Genomic DNA, 16,529 nt, shown 5'->3' on the forward strand with positions numbered 1-16,529 from the left:
GGAAACATTGACACTCAACAACAAAATGTCAACATTAGAAATGACCAGTATGGACTCTTGCTTCAAGTAGATACGGTTGTTCCGGTAATATCCATTGTACTTAAATAATCAATGCTTTTTTGTTTCTAACTACTTATATGTATGCACAAAATGATTGCAGAGACTGATTATCTTGGATCTCAATGGACTCCTATGACAGTTGTACAGTGTACATACAGAGTTCTCTGATTTACATAGTTTCCGCTTGGGAAATGTCAGAGTATTAATTCGACCAGGCACAAAGGAATTTTTTTTTGATTCCAAGGTTTAGGGTGGCTATCTCGTCTTCAATGCAGGCCCATAACCTAAATCCCCTTGTTTCCATAGTTTGTAATTTGGCTGAAATCCAGTGAAACGATCGGCTTTTTATTTTGTGTATAGTCAAAGAAATTGTAATACCATTGCGGGACATTTCCACCCAATTAAACCTACTGTACCACTTTTCTACAAGCCCTTTGAGCAGATCAATGTACCTTATGATGCTTTCAACACTTTGTTGATTGATGACACACCACACAAGGGTTTACTTAATCCATTTGCCACTACTATATCCCCACCTTTGTTTGAAGGGCATCTTCACGATTTTTACCTAGAGGACATTTTGGTTCCATATCTGCAAGCAATGTACTTAAGCCCATTGAGCACATCGGAATTTGTACTTACAAATGTACTTAGTAACTCATTGATTATATCTTAAATTGATATTGTCTATGTGTTTCGAATACTCAGAGAGAGAGAGAGAGAGAGAGAGAGAGAGAGAGAGAGAGAGTGTGAGCCTTGAGCAAACACTTGATATTAAGATAAACTAGTCAAAAATGTTACATTTTGTTGAATCCATTCAATATGATTACATGGGCACAATTTGAATACGGCCAGAGAGATCTCCACAGAAAAAATGCTTCTCCCTTCGTTGCATTACTCTTCGTCCGTTCAGCAAAAGAAAAGTTTACGGAGTCAATGTCGATAGTCTCCTCCACTATGTCATGTCGAAGTTGCAAAAGATTGCATTGCTGCCTTATTGTAATTATTGTCATAAGATTTAGGTCTTTGTCCACCACTTCCACGTCTATGACAACATTGTTTGCCAAACTTGCTGCCTCTTGATCCATAGGCACATAACAACCTTCAACAATGTGAGAACGCTTGTACCAAAAGGAGATTATTAATTTCTGTGTCGCAAGCATATACTTGACAATGAAAGTGTCAAGAGCAATCTCGCAACATATGCCATCTATTTCTTTCACATACCACCCTTGATCAAGAAGCTTATCACACAAGAGTGAATCAAATGATTTGTAGAGCAGTATTGATTTAGCAACATGTACTTTGCAGGTATGAAATAACTCAACAAAGAGACCAATAGGAAAAAAAATTGCAAGTTTCACCAATTTAATAGGTACAGAGTTTCGGAGAGACCTCTGAACATCCCTATAGAGCCTGCTCCTCAATGCGTCACTCATTGTTGTGTCGGGAACGGGCCAATCCACAGAGTTCTAGTTGGTTGGTAGTGGAACCTTCACCAACACTCCTCTCTGATTTGTTTGATTGAGTTGGTAGAAATGGTCATAGAAGAAAATACCCTCGTCTGCCAGGCTTTTGCTAGTTCTGCCAGCATATTGCAAGACTCTAATATGAGCATGGGTCACAGAGATGAGACCTATAATGCACTCCAGTGGCTCCCATTCCTCATATGACGAAGGATAAACATCTGTGAATGTAATAGAATAGAAATAAATACAAACATCTGTATAACCTAATTATATACCTATGATAAAAGAAGAAAAAAAAAAGATTCTCGTAAGATAACATTTATAGAGGAGTGCTAAATAATTAACTTACAGATGCACCATGGATTATGCACCATGGAGACATCGCCGCCATTAGCAATCACATCGGAGTGAGTGAAAACATGTTGAACAAAGACTTCTTTCACAGTCTTCTTACCGACCTCGACTTTGAAATCCAGAACTCTTGCTTTCCATGCAAAATGAAATATGTTTGTTGCTTTGGAGCTTTTTCTCCTTCTTGGCTGCATAAAAACCCAAGAACCTTTGCTTATCCTCTACTCTCGCCACCTATTATCTGTAGTGAGAGAGTTTGAGATTGAGATAGTGCTTATGCTACTACATGGTCTTCTTGGCACACTAATGGTGAGGCTGGTTGGGGACAGTGTAGAGCAACCTCTAGAACTTCTTGGGCGGGTAGAAGACGAAGCCATAGGTAAAATGGAGGGAGAATGAGGTTTGAAAGCATTTCATAAAGGTAGTGGATATCTTTTAATGAAGGAAGAGAGCTAGCTTTCAATCAATAGTCAGAACTTGATGGCTACTAGCAGTGGGCCCTACTTTGTGAAAGCAGGAAGCTACCTTACGAAAATGGGACAAAACTCGATATTTTAAAATCTTTTCTTTCACTTTTTTGTTGCTTTCCACGTATTTCTACGTTACGTAAGCTTGCTGCTAATTGGCTGCGCCTTCTTTTCTCTCTCTTCAATAAGGCCCTCCAAATGACCTCCAAATTTTCCTAATGCCTCATGCACCATGATCCGAAATCCCCTTTTTAGGGGTTTTTTGGTGATTTCTCCCTCTTCGTGTGTCAGATTGAGGCAAGTAGATAGGCATTTTTTAGGTTTTTGGGGTTCCGGACGCATTGGCAGTGCCAAAAGCTTCAAATTCCAACACCAATTGACATTTTTGTGATTTTTCAAAATTTCAATGATGACAAAGGCCATATTAAATGAGCGTCACCTACCTCATGAAAAAGACATTCGCACTGAATGAAAAGGCGCCCGTTTTCAAGGACCACTGACATCTTTTTTTATATTTTTCTTAATATCAATCTATTTTTCTATGCAGTATAAGCTCTTCTTTCATTGGAGGAGCGCTTTTTCCTCTCTTCTAAAAGGCCCTCCAAAAGACCTCAGAAATCTCCTAATGTCAGTTAGTGAGACTGGAACAGAGTACTGACTGGACTGAAATAGATAAATGAACTGGAATGTTATACTGAAATGAGAGACATAACTAAAACACTGGAAAGAGTATTTACAGATTCAGATTAATAGCTCAAGGACAACTAGTAAAATGTATAATGGGTTTAAGCTCAAATGATTACAGAAGCAATGATTACAGAGTGAAGCTAGAGGCGAAGAGCTCGTAAACCCGAAAGTTCTTAGAAAGCTAAAGCCAAAAGACAAGCAGCTAAGAAGCCTAATTACAATGTAGCGGGTCCTATTTATAGCTCTTAGGAGTTACTACAGTAACTCTCTATGATAACTACTGCCAGTGTGATTGCCTCCCGCTGGTCGATCTTCTAAGGGACAGTTCCCACCAGCTAGGATTGTCCTCGCCTTCTACAGTATCCAAGAAGGGAACAACAATGGTGTTTAGTTTGCTTTGGTCCACATAGCACTAGTGAATGCCCTACATTTAGAGTAAAATTCAAGGGGAATTTCAATGCATGTGCTAGATATGATCACCAAGTTAAGGATTGTATAATGTTCAAACCTGTGATGTCGATAGACCACCCTTGGCCTGGACAGATTCCCCTCGAGTTCCTGCATTGATGCATGCCCCACCTGTTGAACAATTATCACAACATAGGGTTCTTGAAGCCCAAAATGGTACTCCCTGCTACACCACTACCACCTCCAATGCTAGGACCATAGCCCCCACATCCAAGAGTCACCCTTGTGAATCATATGGGTTGTGATTCATCTAGTGCTTTTTTGAAAGTCTATGAGAAAGATATAGACCCTAATATTGCCTAGGGGATGGTGGATGCACTTGTAGAGTGTCCACAATACTACATGGAGGGCAACTGGGGACAAGTCAAAACATGTTTATCAAGTAGCTGCTCTTGTAGCAAGAGGCCAAAATATCAATCTCACTACCAAGAGACCACCTCTTCAATGCTACAAGTGTGGGGGTCCACATCATGTAGCTAAGTGTCCTATTAAACTACAAAAGAATGCCACACTAGTGCATACCAATCAAGGGAGAACATCTACAATGCCGATAATCATATGTAATTGATGTGGAATAGATCATTTGATTGCCCAATGTCCTAATAATCCAAATGCACCAAGGATCACACCATTGAACTTAATTGAGATTACTCAGAGGCGCCATCACAAAGTACACTGGTGGTACCAGTAAATGTACTCACATGATTGATGCTCCAAAACCAACATTATATTCTAGAAGAAAGAGACGTGGAATCAATTTCCCAGTCCAAGAAGAGTAAGAAAACACAAAGGGAGATATCACAAAATGAAGTCAAACCCCATTTCAAAGACTTAACATAGGGGCTGGTAACGGCCACGTGTATATGAAATACTTTGGAAATGATTCTGATTTAAGTGAGATCATGGAGACTAAAACAACCATTAGAAAAGAAGAAGAAAAGGAGGATTATGATGAGCCACAATGGACACAACCCATTACATAGTAAGAAGATTGGAACTTACCCAAACCCTATAGAGGAGATCAAGCGAGTCAAGAAATTAGGGATTTTGGTAGATGACACCCAATAGGAGCTAGAACCAACACCTATGAAGATCCAAATTACAACTCTAAAAACCATGTATACTTATAGTTCCAAGACTCTGTCATTCGAGTTGATCTTGTGATTGGTCGAGCACATCCTTCAGGAAACAAATTTTTAATTGACCATCGATCTGACACCACAATTCACTCGGCCCCATTGCAGTATTGTTACATGAGTAAAGAGGAAATTGATGTTGGGGAAGATTCCCCTTATATGGATGTTATACCTGGAATGGTTGAGTTTGACGTGGACTCGATCCACCTAGTGGCAACCTTAGACACTTGGAAAAATAGAGGGACAACTTGGGTTGAACGTGAGGAGGACAAAGTGCCACAACTCATAGCTTTAAATATGATAGGAGAAATGCATATAGATTCTGATGACCTACCAACAAATGAAGGCTTGACTGACATTGGAACCAATAGCGTCTTAGAAGGCTATAGCCCACACGATTTGAAATTGAAGCAATCAGTTGAAATTGACTTTGAGGATGAATAATTTGAGTTAAATATTGGTGCAAATGTGGGGACAAACCATTCAAGGCCCAGCGGTACCCTAGATGACAATCTATCCTGGAGAGGAGAAGACACAAGTAGACATTTATCTAGCAACTCTGCACTAGACACCAGCCATAATTGAAAATTATACAAGAGGAGTAAGTGATATAAGAGGCAATGATATCAAGTCAATGTATGTGCTAGGATAAATAAAAAGAAATCTACCGTAGAATGGCTCAATTATATGGAGACATGTAATGCTCATCAGAAGTTGGTGTATAATTGGGGTGAATACCTTCAAAGCATCATGTGGTGCAGCCCACAAGCCATTGACATTGCACAGTTAGAGGCCACAGAGAAGCCAAAGTTGAGCCATATTGTAAGGAGATGCCAAAATCAAGAGTTAGCTCATCAAGTAAGGGAAGTGGAAGCAAAATCACAGTCCACAACACAACAAGATTCCACGAACTTACACCCTGCACCTAATCATTTCAAATCCTACACCGCAGAGGAGCATAATATTGTGTATACAAAGGCCCAAACAACACCTACTAATGGAAATAATGGAGTCTATGATGGTCCGGCAATGGTTAAAGAAATAGAGTTAGCGGACCCAAGTGAGGAGTCCAAACCTATTTTCATTGCCCAAGACCTGACAGAGACTATCGAGTATGTACTTCAGGATATTCTCAAGGAATTCAAGGATATATTTTCTTGGACATATCATGACATGAAGGGCATTCCACCTTTTTTAATGCAACATACAATTCCAATGATTAGCATTGCTAAACAAGTCCAGCAAAGGCCATACCCAATGAATCCTATGTATGCAAAGATTATCCAGGAAGAACTTAAAAATCTTATGAAATGTGGATTCATATACCCTATTGAGCACTTAGAATGGGTGTCTCCAATATTTATTGTGCCAAAAAATAATGGGAAACTCAAAGTGTGCATGGATCTCAAGAAGGTTAATGCAACCCCTAGGAGAGATCACTATCCATTGCCATATTCAGAACATGTCCTTGAACAAGTTACAGAAAAAGAAGCTTATAGCTTTTTAGATGGGTACTCTGGTTACAATCAAATCACGATTGTGCTAGAGGACCAAGCTAAAACCAATTTTTTAATTGAATTTGGAGTGTTCGTCACATTTTGTGTTATGCATTTTGGTTTAGCCAATGCCCCTGCTACATTCCAAAGATTAATAAACATTGCTTTTAGGGAATATTTAAAGGAGTTTTCTGAAGATTTTTTAGATGACCTTTGTGTTTATTCTTTGTGGTAAAAACATCTATCATGTTTACGAAAAGTGCTGGAAATGTGCAGATTGTATTGTATCTTATTAAACCCTTTTAAATGTCAATTTTGGAGTAGACATGGAGTCATTTTAGGACATATAGTGTCCAAGAATGGGATCTCCACAGGTGAGAACAAAATTAAAACCATTTCCAATTTGCCACCACCTACAAACTAAAAAGGAGTTTAAAGGTTCATGGGCCATGTTGGTTATTATCGATAATTTATTTTACACTTTGTTGAGATAGCCCGCCCATTGTACAAGCTTCTTATTGAGTTTCACTGGACCGTGGAGTGTGACCATAATTATGAGTTATTTAAAGACCCTTGACAAGTGTCCCAATCCTAGGAGTGCAATGTAATTTTTCATGTGCATATCAATGCATTGAAATTTGCTATTGGGTGTGTTTTAGCTCAACTAAGAGAACATAAATTGGACTACCCCATTAGCTTTTCAAGTCCCCAACTGAATCTCGGGGGGTTCACTATTTAGTACACCCCTATATAACGTGCATTCACGGGGTGTGTAAAAAACCCCTCTTTTAGCATGTATGAATAAATTAAATGACCCCTTATTTTAGGATTTTTTCTAAAATTGAATATATAAACCCCTTATTTTAATGTATCTCTATTAAATTGCCTAAACTTTTTGAATTTCAAAATCCCTCCTATCAAACTCACGCTATACATCAACATGCTTACATAGTGCACCCCTCAAGAACTGAATGATGTTGAGAGAAACCACACCACTACAGAGCGGGAAGGTTTAGCTATGATTTATGTAGTAAAGAAATTTTGCTATTACCTTCTTTCCAATAACTTTGTTTTTTATGTGGATCATCAAGCGTTGTTGTATCTAGAAAACAGACCATGTTCCACGAGAAGAATTACACGATGGTTATTAATTCTTCTTGAGTTTGATTTTGTCGTCGTGGTGAGACCAGATAAAAGGCATGTCATGGCTGATCATTTGTCTCACATACCCAATGGTGAAGCCCCCATTGGAATCGTTGATGAATTGCCCAATACTTCCCTATTCCTAGTCAAGACCATGCCTAAATGGAGTGAGAAGATTGTAAACTTTTTAGTTAATGGTTTTCCATCCAAGGAGCTTTGTAAGGATATAGCTCAAAATCTACTAAAGGAATGTGAACCTTATTCTCTAATTGCAGGTACTCTCTACAAGCTAGGGAAGGATGATATTCTTAGACGATGTACTCGTGAGGATAACCATTTGTACATACTACAAGAATCACACATGGGCATAGCCGGAGGACATTTTTCAGAAGAACTAACTACTAGGAAGGTGTTGCAATCAGGCTATTTTTGGCCCACCTTATTCAAGGATGCATCACTTTTTTTCAAAAGGATGTGATGAATGCCAACGTTACAAGACCACACAATAGAAGGATAGGATGCCCTTACATCGTATTAAAGTGATCCAACCATTTGAAAAATGGGGTTTAGACTTTGTAGGCCCAATTAGTCCAATAGTCTGTAACACCCAATCCCAATATATTTTGTTGCGACAGACCATGTGACAAAGTGGGCAAAAGCTAAGGCAACATGCAAGGTTGATGCAAGGTCAACCGCTAAGTTTCTCTTTAAGAACATTATTATAGGATTTGGTTGTCCCTTTGAAATTGTGAGCTATAATGGCACTCATTTTATAAATGAAGTGATAAAGGAACTCATGACAACCTGTGACTGCTTTCCATCCTGGCTTCTTATCCTTGAATGTCGATTGAAGATGAGAAAAATCTCAACTTCTCCTTGTTAGCCAACTTTGTTAACATGTCCGCAGGATTCTCACTTGTGTACACCTTTCCTAGCTTTAGTTGTCCCTCTTCCAAAAGAGTACTTATGAAGTGATATCCTACCTCAATGTGCTTTGTCCTTGAGTGAAAGGTTGGATTCTTTGCAAGATGAATGGCTCTTTGAATGTCACTATACAAGACACAATTGTCTTACTTGTATCCAAGCTCCTCCAAGAATCTATGAAACTACAGAATCTCTTTGCTTGATTCTGTCATTGCTACATATTCTACTTCTGTGGCAGAAAGTGAGACCACTTTCTGCAGCTTTGAAGCCCAACTTACTGTTGTGCTTCCAACTATGAAGACATAGCCAGTAGTGCTCCTTTGAGTATCTTTGTCATCTACCATATTTGCATCAACATACTCTTGCAAGAAAATATCAAATACCTCTAAAATACAAAGCATTTGTTGTTGTCCCTTTTAGATACCTAAGTATCCACTTCATAGTCTTGTCAGTGCTCTTTACCTAGATTATCCATGAACCTACTCACAACTCCCACTACATGTGCAATATCTGGCCTTGTCTAGACCATAGCATACATTAGAGAACCTACCGCTGCAGTATATGGAACTTAAGAAATATAGGCTATCTCCTCTTATGTCTTTGGACACATATCCTTGGCTAGTTTAATGTGACTAGCCAAAGGTATAGAAATTGGTTTTGCATCTTGCATTGTAGACCTTTCTAGTATCTTTGTTGTAATCCTCTTGAAATAGATTTAGTGTCTTCTTCATCCCGTCCCTTGATATGTACATACTAGCTTTCCACTTTGCAGCACCTAAATCTTTCATTGAAAAGGATTTAAACAGCTGTTCTTTTAGGTCTTTGATATCTTGCATGTTAGCACTTGCAATCACCATGTCATCAACATATAAAATTAGGATCATGAACTTCCCATCTCCCAGATTCTTCATGTGGATGCATTGATCTGAGTTGCATCTTTTGAATTCGTGATCCAAGATCCATCGGTCGAACTTCAAATACCATTGTGTTGATACTTGCTTTAGGCCATACAAGCTCTTCTTTAATCTGCAAACCTTTTTCTCCTTACCCTTTACTTCATACCCCTTTGGTTGAATCATGTAAATTTCCTCCTCCAAGTCACCATGAGGGAAATCCGTACTTACATCCATTTGCTCAAGATTTAAGTCATGATTAGCCACATGGCTTAAGAAAAGCTTAATTGAGTTCATTTTTATTTTACAATAGGAGAAAATATTTTATTGAAGTCAATACCTTTATTTTGAGAAAGCCATTTTACCACAAGCGTGGATTTGTACCTTTTCTTCCCACCTTCTTCTTCCTTCAGCTTGTACACCCATTTGTTCTTCAATGTTCACTTACCTGTCAAGTTCTTAAGAATGCTACCACGTACAAGAAGATGATTTGTAGCTTAATCTACTTGACTATCTTATGTCCAAAATTAAGTTGCTACATAGTTGAGTGGTGAATCAGTTTATGTAGTCCTTTAGGAAGCCAAACTTGGATGTAGTGAGGTGCACATTGCACTATGTGAATGCTACTTTAAATTATGCATTCTTTCACAGGGTTGATGTTGGATTGCAGCTCTATGGTTACACAAATGCAGATTGGATTAGTAGCACATATGATCGCAGGTCTACAAAGGAATTTGTGTTTTCACTTGGGAGAACTGCTATCACATGAACCAGCAAGAAGAAACCTTAGAGGTAGAGTGCCGAGGGTGTTTCAATGGTAGCATTGTGTGAAGTAGCATGTCTAGAATTGCTACTTCAAGAGTTTGGAGTACAGATATAGTTGTCGGTTGCCATCTATTATGACAACCTTAGCAGCATACAATTAGCTTCAGAACTAGAACATGCCAAAATTCCAAAATAAGCTCTTGGATCGTATCTAAATCCATATAAGGGAGATATGCCAAAATTTGTTTTTTGGGACTAGAAATTAGAAAAATGACCAGTTGACATATAATTGTGTGTACATAATTTTAGAGATTTGATTGCACGAGTATGTTTTGAATGTTCTAAAACCCTAGGATAAAATCGTGTATGATTCGAATTGGGGTAGTGCAAAAATGACTTGCGAGGGAATATTTTGACCTTTCAAATAGTTTTCAATGGTGCATTGGCAGAATGTGTACCCTAGTCACTTATGATCAAAAGGGAATAGAGAAATGTGTAGAAGACATTCTCATTGTAAAACTTGGCTATGATTGTGGAAGTGCAAGCAATGGAGGAAACTACTTAGCCCACTTTTTGGCATACTCAATGGCGACAAGAATATATTTCTTGTTGCTAAGGTTGACATGTGGGGTGGCCTAGGCCAATGAAGGTGATACCCCATTTTCAAGGGATTCCAAAAAATGGAAATTTGTAGGGGCTAGCTAGGTTGCTATGTACTTTTGGGGCTCAACTCTCTAGCTCACACACTTTGACATGTTTTACTACATCTCAAAAGAGGTAGGTCCACCACAAGGACGATGTGTTGTGTAGTGAGCTGGCTTAGATAGTGTACTCCTATAATTCTTGCATGAGCATCAGTAGGAATATCCTATACTTCATGTGACATCACACACCTATGCAATATTCCATTGGAGAATTTGGTGTATAGAAGACCACCAATCAATGTGTAAGGTAGGTTCTTTAGTAGCACTATTTGCTTTTTGTGTGGTGATATATCTATAAGATACAATTCTATTGTCAGCAACTGTAGAAGCACACCTTGATACCACGATTGTGTCTACCATGAAACAAATTTTTTTTGGCAAGACTTCTTAAATGCCTAATTCTAGTTCTCCAAACTCAATTTGAGAGATATGGTCAACCATTTGGTATTCTCTACCTAGTCAAAGAACTATGTTGAGGTCAATTTCTTGGAACATTGGAAGGCATCTCCATACTCTTTCAACAGCTTGAGGCTTTTTCCACAAATACTTCAAAGCATGGTTAGGGCTAATAATAAAGTGGATGGTTGAATGGTACTATTGAAAAGTTTTTGTACATACATAGGAGCTAATCCTTCCCTTCCAATGGATTGCTAGAAGGTTTTGTTGAAAATTCTAGGGTACATACATAAGAGTTAATCCTTCCCTTCCAATGGTGTGAAAATTCTAGAGTACATACATAAGAGTTAATTCTTCCCTTCCAGTGGTGTGATATTTCCTTATTTTCCTTGGTGAGGAGGTGGCCAAACATAGCAAATAGGGTGTTCTAACTTCTATACCTCATTGGATTGGTCAATTGCTCTTGAAAATAGAAGGTATTGCTAAAAATTATAGAGTGCATACATGAGAGTTAATCATTCCCTTCCAGTGGTGTGATAATTCCTTTTTTCCTTGGTGAGAAGGTGGCTAGCATAGCAAATAGGGTGATCTAACTTTTACAGCTCATTGGGTTGGGTCAATTGAGCTCTTGCATCAATGATATTGGCATCAACATGTACATGGAAATTTAATGACCAATGTGGTGTAACAAGCATAGGTGTGTTGGTTTCCCTTCTTGAGATAAGCAAAGTCTTGTGCTTCCTAAGAGGAGCATTGGAATGTAGTTGAGGGACTAAAAAGTTGGAAAAGTGTTCTAGCAGTATTTGCAGACATCGTAATAAATCTTATATGAAATATTTATGTGCAATAAATCTATTTACACCTTTAGAGTAAATGGGATGAGGAATCTTAAGAATAGAAATCACTTTCTCTAAATTAGGTGTGCCATACCCTAGACTGAAATAGAGTCATAGAAGAGTGACTAGGAGATGGCACTTGTTGGGATTCAACTATAGACATGTTCGTTTTTTCATATGGTGAAGATATCCTTAACATGGGAGAGGCAATCCTATAAGTTTTCCTCTACTATTACACAGTCTCCTCCATAGAAGGTGGAGAAGTTATCCATGAACATTTTTAGGAACATTGTGAGGTATCGAATGTGGAAAAACCATGCATGAAGATTTTGAGGAACTTTGTGCCATATGGGTTGAAGACTATATACATGGTACGATTGAACGAAGAAGAGGCATTTTTGAGGTTGAATGTCATTTGTGTGTACATTAATGTGCCCCATGTCATGATGAAAGTTGTTTGGATTTGGTCACTTGGAAGGATTGCAATGTGGGTGTACCCACTAAATCCATGCATGATGTTGTATAATACATGCCTATCTACATCTTCAAGAACTCTTTTAATGAAGGGGGTGGGGAAGCCATTCTATATAGAGGCCTTTGTTCAATGCACTAAAATTAGCACACACTCTACTCTTATTTGAATTCTTCTTAGGTGCTATAACCACAGGTGATAGCCACACAAGTGTTCAATTATCACTATGATTCTTGCATCTTCTCTATTTTCTACTGGAGTACTAAAGTATACTTTGGGATAAAGGTCACTATGGTTGGGAAGTCAAACATGGTCAGCCACCCATCCACCCTTACTAGCACCCATCACTAGCACATGAATCTATATGGATAATAGAGAACATGGGCAATTGAACATGGTCGGCCACCCATCCCCCCCTTTCTAGCAGCCATCAATAGCACATTAATCTATACTCTATGGATAATAGAGAACAAAGAGTTCCACAACTATTGTGCATGTGCTCCACCGGATCTCAGTATTCTCTCTCTCTCTCTCTCTCTCTCTCTCTCTCTCTCTCTCTCTCTCTCTCTCTCTCTCTCTTTTGTGCTCTCTATCTCCTGTACAATCATTCCTTTCAATTTATATTAGAGAGAGATTGCGACGGCATTGTCGGTGGAGCAAAGAGGCATGGTGAAGAAGATTGAGTGGTGTTCAAAAGGGAATGAAGATTTGAGATTGAGTATGAATCTTGAGCACGGATGTCTATAGCATAGCTATTTGGCATGGTGAAGAAGATTGAGTGATGTTCAAAAGGGGGTGAAGATTTGAGATTGATTATAAATCTTGAGCATGGATGTCTATAGCATAGCTATTTGGCACTAACATACACAATATGTCAATATCAAGGAAGCGACTTGGATGGGGCATGGAGATGCATTAGGTTCTCAATTATAACAGAGTGAACTTACGTAGGATGATGCACAAGAGCAACCGCAAATCAATAATCAACAATTAGTCTCATCATGCATGCAGTCAATCCTCACACCAACTAATGACTTGATGGTTTCTCAACTAAACAAGCTTGAAATGCTAGAAAACTCTACGAGAGTATAGGCAAGGACTATTAGAATAGATTTGGACCCTGAAAACTTGATACTGAGAGGTACACAAATCACAACCCATCATTTCACAAGTCACCAAAATAGAGATAGAAAAGTTCTAACAATTTTCCTAAGACTTACCGTATCAACCTCCTATCAAAATCCTAGGGGTTTCACTTATACTTATGTGGGGACATCACTTGCGTGCAACCATACAAGAAAAACCCCCTATATATGGACCCTATAGCACTAACCCAATCCCCTATTTACAAATTCTCAAGCAATCATATGCCCCTCTTTCCACATTGTTTGTATAATCAATTAGATCCCCTCCGTAATATATATATACGGGTTGTAGACATTGTCATTTTTAAAAATTCAGACAAAGTGTTCTATGTAGGTTAACACTAATTTCAAAATCTTATTAAACTAGTATGTCTTCTACTCAAAACTATTCCCCCATAGGATTTAAGACTTCTAAAGCCAAAAAAAAAAAAAATTAAAGCTCTATTTGTATAATCAATTAGACCCCCTCCGTAATATATATACGGGTTGTAGATATTGTCATTTTTACATTTTCAGCCAAAGTTTCCTATGTATGTTAACACTAATTTCAAAATCTTATTATCTAGTATGTCTTCTACTTAGAAATATTCTCACAAGGGATTTAAAACTTCTAAAACAAAACAAAAAACTTAAACCTCCGTAAGGATAAATTCTCAAAAGAAAAACTTAATTAACTTATCGATGCATTAAACCATAATGCCTTATGCCACCTTTTTTTGTTTACGACGTATAGAAAATGAGATAGACTAAGTATGTTAATATATCATTTTAATTAGACTCTCAAAAACTATACACACGCTCTAGAATATCTCAATCTTTGAGAACTTACATTGATATATATGATGAGTTCAAATGAAGCCCCATTGGGATTTAAGTCTAGTCAAGCATCAACAACTGCTTGTTTTGGAAATTTTGAAAAAAATTATGGACTTTTTGAACTGTTGGGTTCAATTTTTTGAAATTTAAGAGGTATTCAAAAACGTTTTGAGATTTCTAGACTTCTTCCCTTTCTCCTTCCCTCCCCTCCTCTACCTATGATAGACATCAAGAAATAAGTGGGGGTTACCCCTTATGGCACCTCTATTTAAAAACCCCCTTCCTTACACTCACGGGATACCAGACAAAACAACATAGTGAATCCCCCGAGATCAAAAGCTTAGCATTTAAACCTGAGAATATCACAAAAAAAGGTCGATTAAATCTAACAGAACATAGATGCAAACCTTCACCAAATTGACATTGAGTACACTCAAAATAAAGAGCAAGAGGAGAGAAACACACTGCACTTAGACCTGAGGATATCACTAAAAAGATAGATGAAGACCCACACAACATAGATGCAAACCTTCACCAAACTGACAATGAAGGCACTCAAAATAAAGAGAGAGACGAGATAAACACAAAGCACTTAATTTGGCTTACGAGATTGCAAGCAAGATATGGTGATTAGAATAGTTACATAGTAATTATGCTCACTTTGCTGCTTCATCGTATAGAGATTTTTCTCTTGTCCTATTATAATTGGATATATACGTAATGCTTCTCTAAATTCCCTTGGAATATATGCAATCACATCAAAGCTAAGTCAAAAAGATCCAATCACAACAAAATTTGCGAGCTTCATCTATATTTACAATCTGTAGAATTAGAAATGAGGACTTTGGCAAAATTGGCTAGATAGGGTGTCCATCATCATCATCTCCAAACCTCCAACTCAGGGGGTTCACTCAAAAATATGTAGAATAGTATGTGATCTCAGTAGAAGGGGTTAATTTCTCTTATGAACTTACAAAAGATATACATACAAAAGGGTGTTTTAAATTGAAAAGCTAAAACTTTTGGTACATAAGGGGTCTTTTTCTTCAGAAAATTTGTACATAAGGGGTCTCTGTATACATCAAAAAATGTAGAATGGAGGGTTTTATAAATCTCTTGAATGTGCGTGCTATACAAGATCTCTATATAGTGACTTCCCCAAGCTCCAAACATTCCCCCTTCCTAGCTCGTGTCCTCCTTGACTCGACCATATCCAAGCTGGTCTTCAGATTTGGTGTCTTGGGTGAGGAGCTTCAAACTCCTTCTTGGTTGATATGATTTGACATTGGATATCCCTTCCTTGAATGATTCCTGCCTCCATGTGTTCTTCACATAAGTTGGCAAATGTGCATATGCCCTTGTGAGTGTGTCTCCGCCCTAACCCAAGCACCATACTCAATGAGTTGACGGTAGTCCCATTGAGTATGGGCCTACTACATCATCAAGTTGATGAGAATAGAATAGTCAAGTCTGAAGCCAAGGAGCTGTATCATATCAGAGAATCCATGAGTCTCATTGGAGCTATAAGTGACAATATTAACAAAGAGGATTATACTCCCATCAGACTTTTAAGGCTTTGTTACCCAGTAGAGAATAGTATGGATTCTGTTCATAGTCAATGGTAGAAGTTTTCCATGATTTAACCACTTTCTATGGATAGTCCTCAAATGAACCGTCCATCCTAGAGTAGTTCATTTATAGGTAAAATGTTTCTAAACTCATAAGAATCAAAAAAATTACAGGAGGGTAGGTAATTTTGAATTAACTTGAAACCTAAAACCAACAGAGTCAAAGACTACAATAGCTGTGGGAAAGAATCCGATCTATAGTCAAGGAAAGACCACCTAACACTTGTCAACCTAACAAGGAATTATAGACAGTGGGTCCATTAAAGCCTATAGGCAAAAATCTCCAAAGCCAGCGTCCTGGTTTCCCCGCTTTCTGGGAGAACCTTGTGTTTAGTACGTGTGTGTTGTTGTTTTTAGACTTATACTTATACACAAAAGAACATAACAGTTCAAAAAAGCAGCTGGCTTTAGACAAAGGACAATTATTAGCACAAAACAACTCAGTCTTTGATTCATTATTGTACATCATAGTGAGAATGAGGTGTCATTTTAGTGTTTCGTACATAAGATAGTCAAGAAAAACTCATTTTGAAATGAAAGAGGCCAGGTTCAACGGTGATGGAGAAGAGCTTAGCCAAAAAGATCGTAAGTAAAGATAGAGTCCTCACCTACATCCATATAAACAAGACAACATATTGGTTAGCCTTGAATATATATTACAGGTGTCAATGAA

At 38.0% G+C, this 16,529-nt stretch overlaps 1 protein-coding gene across 1 annotated transcript in view; it reads right to left on the bottom strand.

Moving 5' to 3' along the window:
- Window positions 1–16,307: 16,307 nt before the first annotated feature.
- LOC147461281 (uncharacterized) overlaps window positions 16,308–16,529 on the bottom strand; it is a 214,562-nt gene continuing 214,340 nt past the window's right edge. Inside the window, exon 3 of the transcript XR_015187582.1 lies at window positions 16,308–16,464. The gene's annotated coding sequence lies outside the window, so the exon portion shown is untranslated. The remainder of the gene's footprint in view (window positions 16,465–16,529) is intronic.

Source organism: Adiantum capillus-veneris, chromosome 3, assembly GCF_014529385.1.
Source record: "Adiantum capillus-veneris isolate H3 chromosome 3, ASM1452938v2, whole genome shotgun sequence".
In the NCBI taxonomy this organism is placed as follows: Eukaryota; Viridiplantae; Streptophyta; class Polypodiopsida; order Polypodiales; family Pteridaceae; genus Adiantum; species Adiantum capillus-veneris.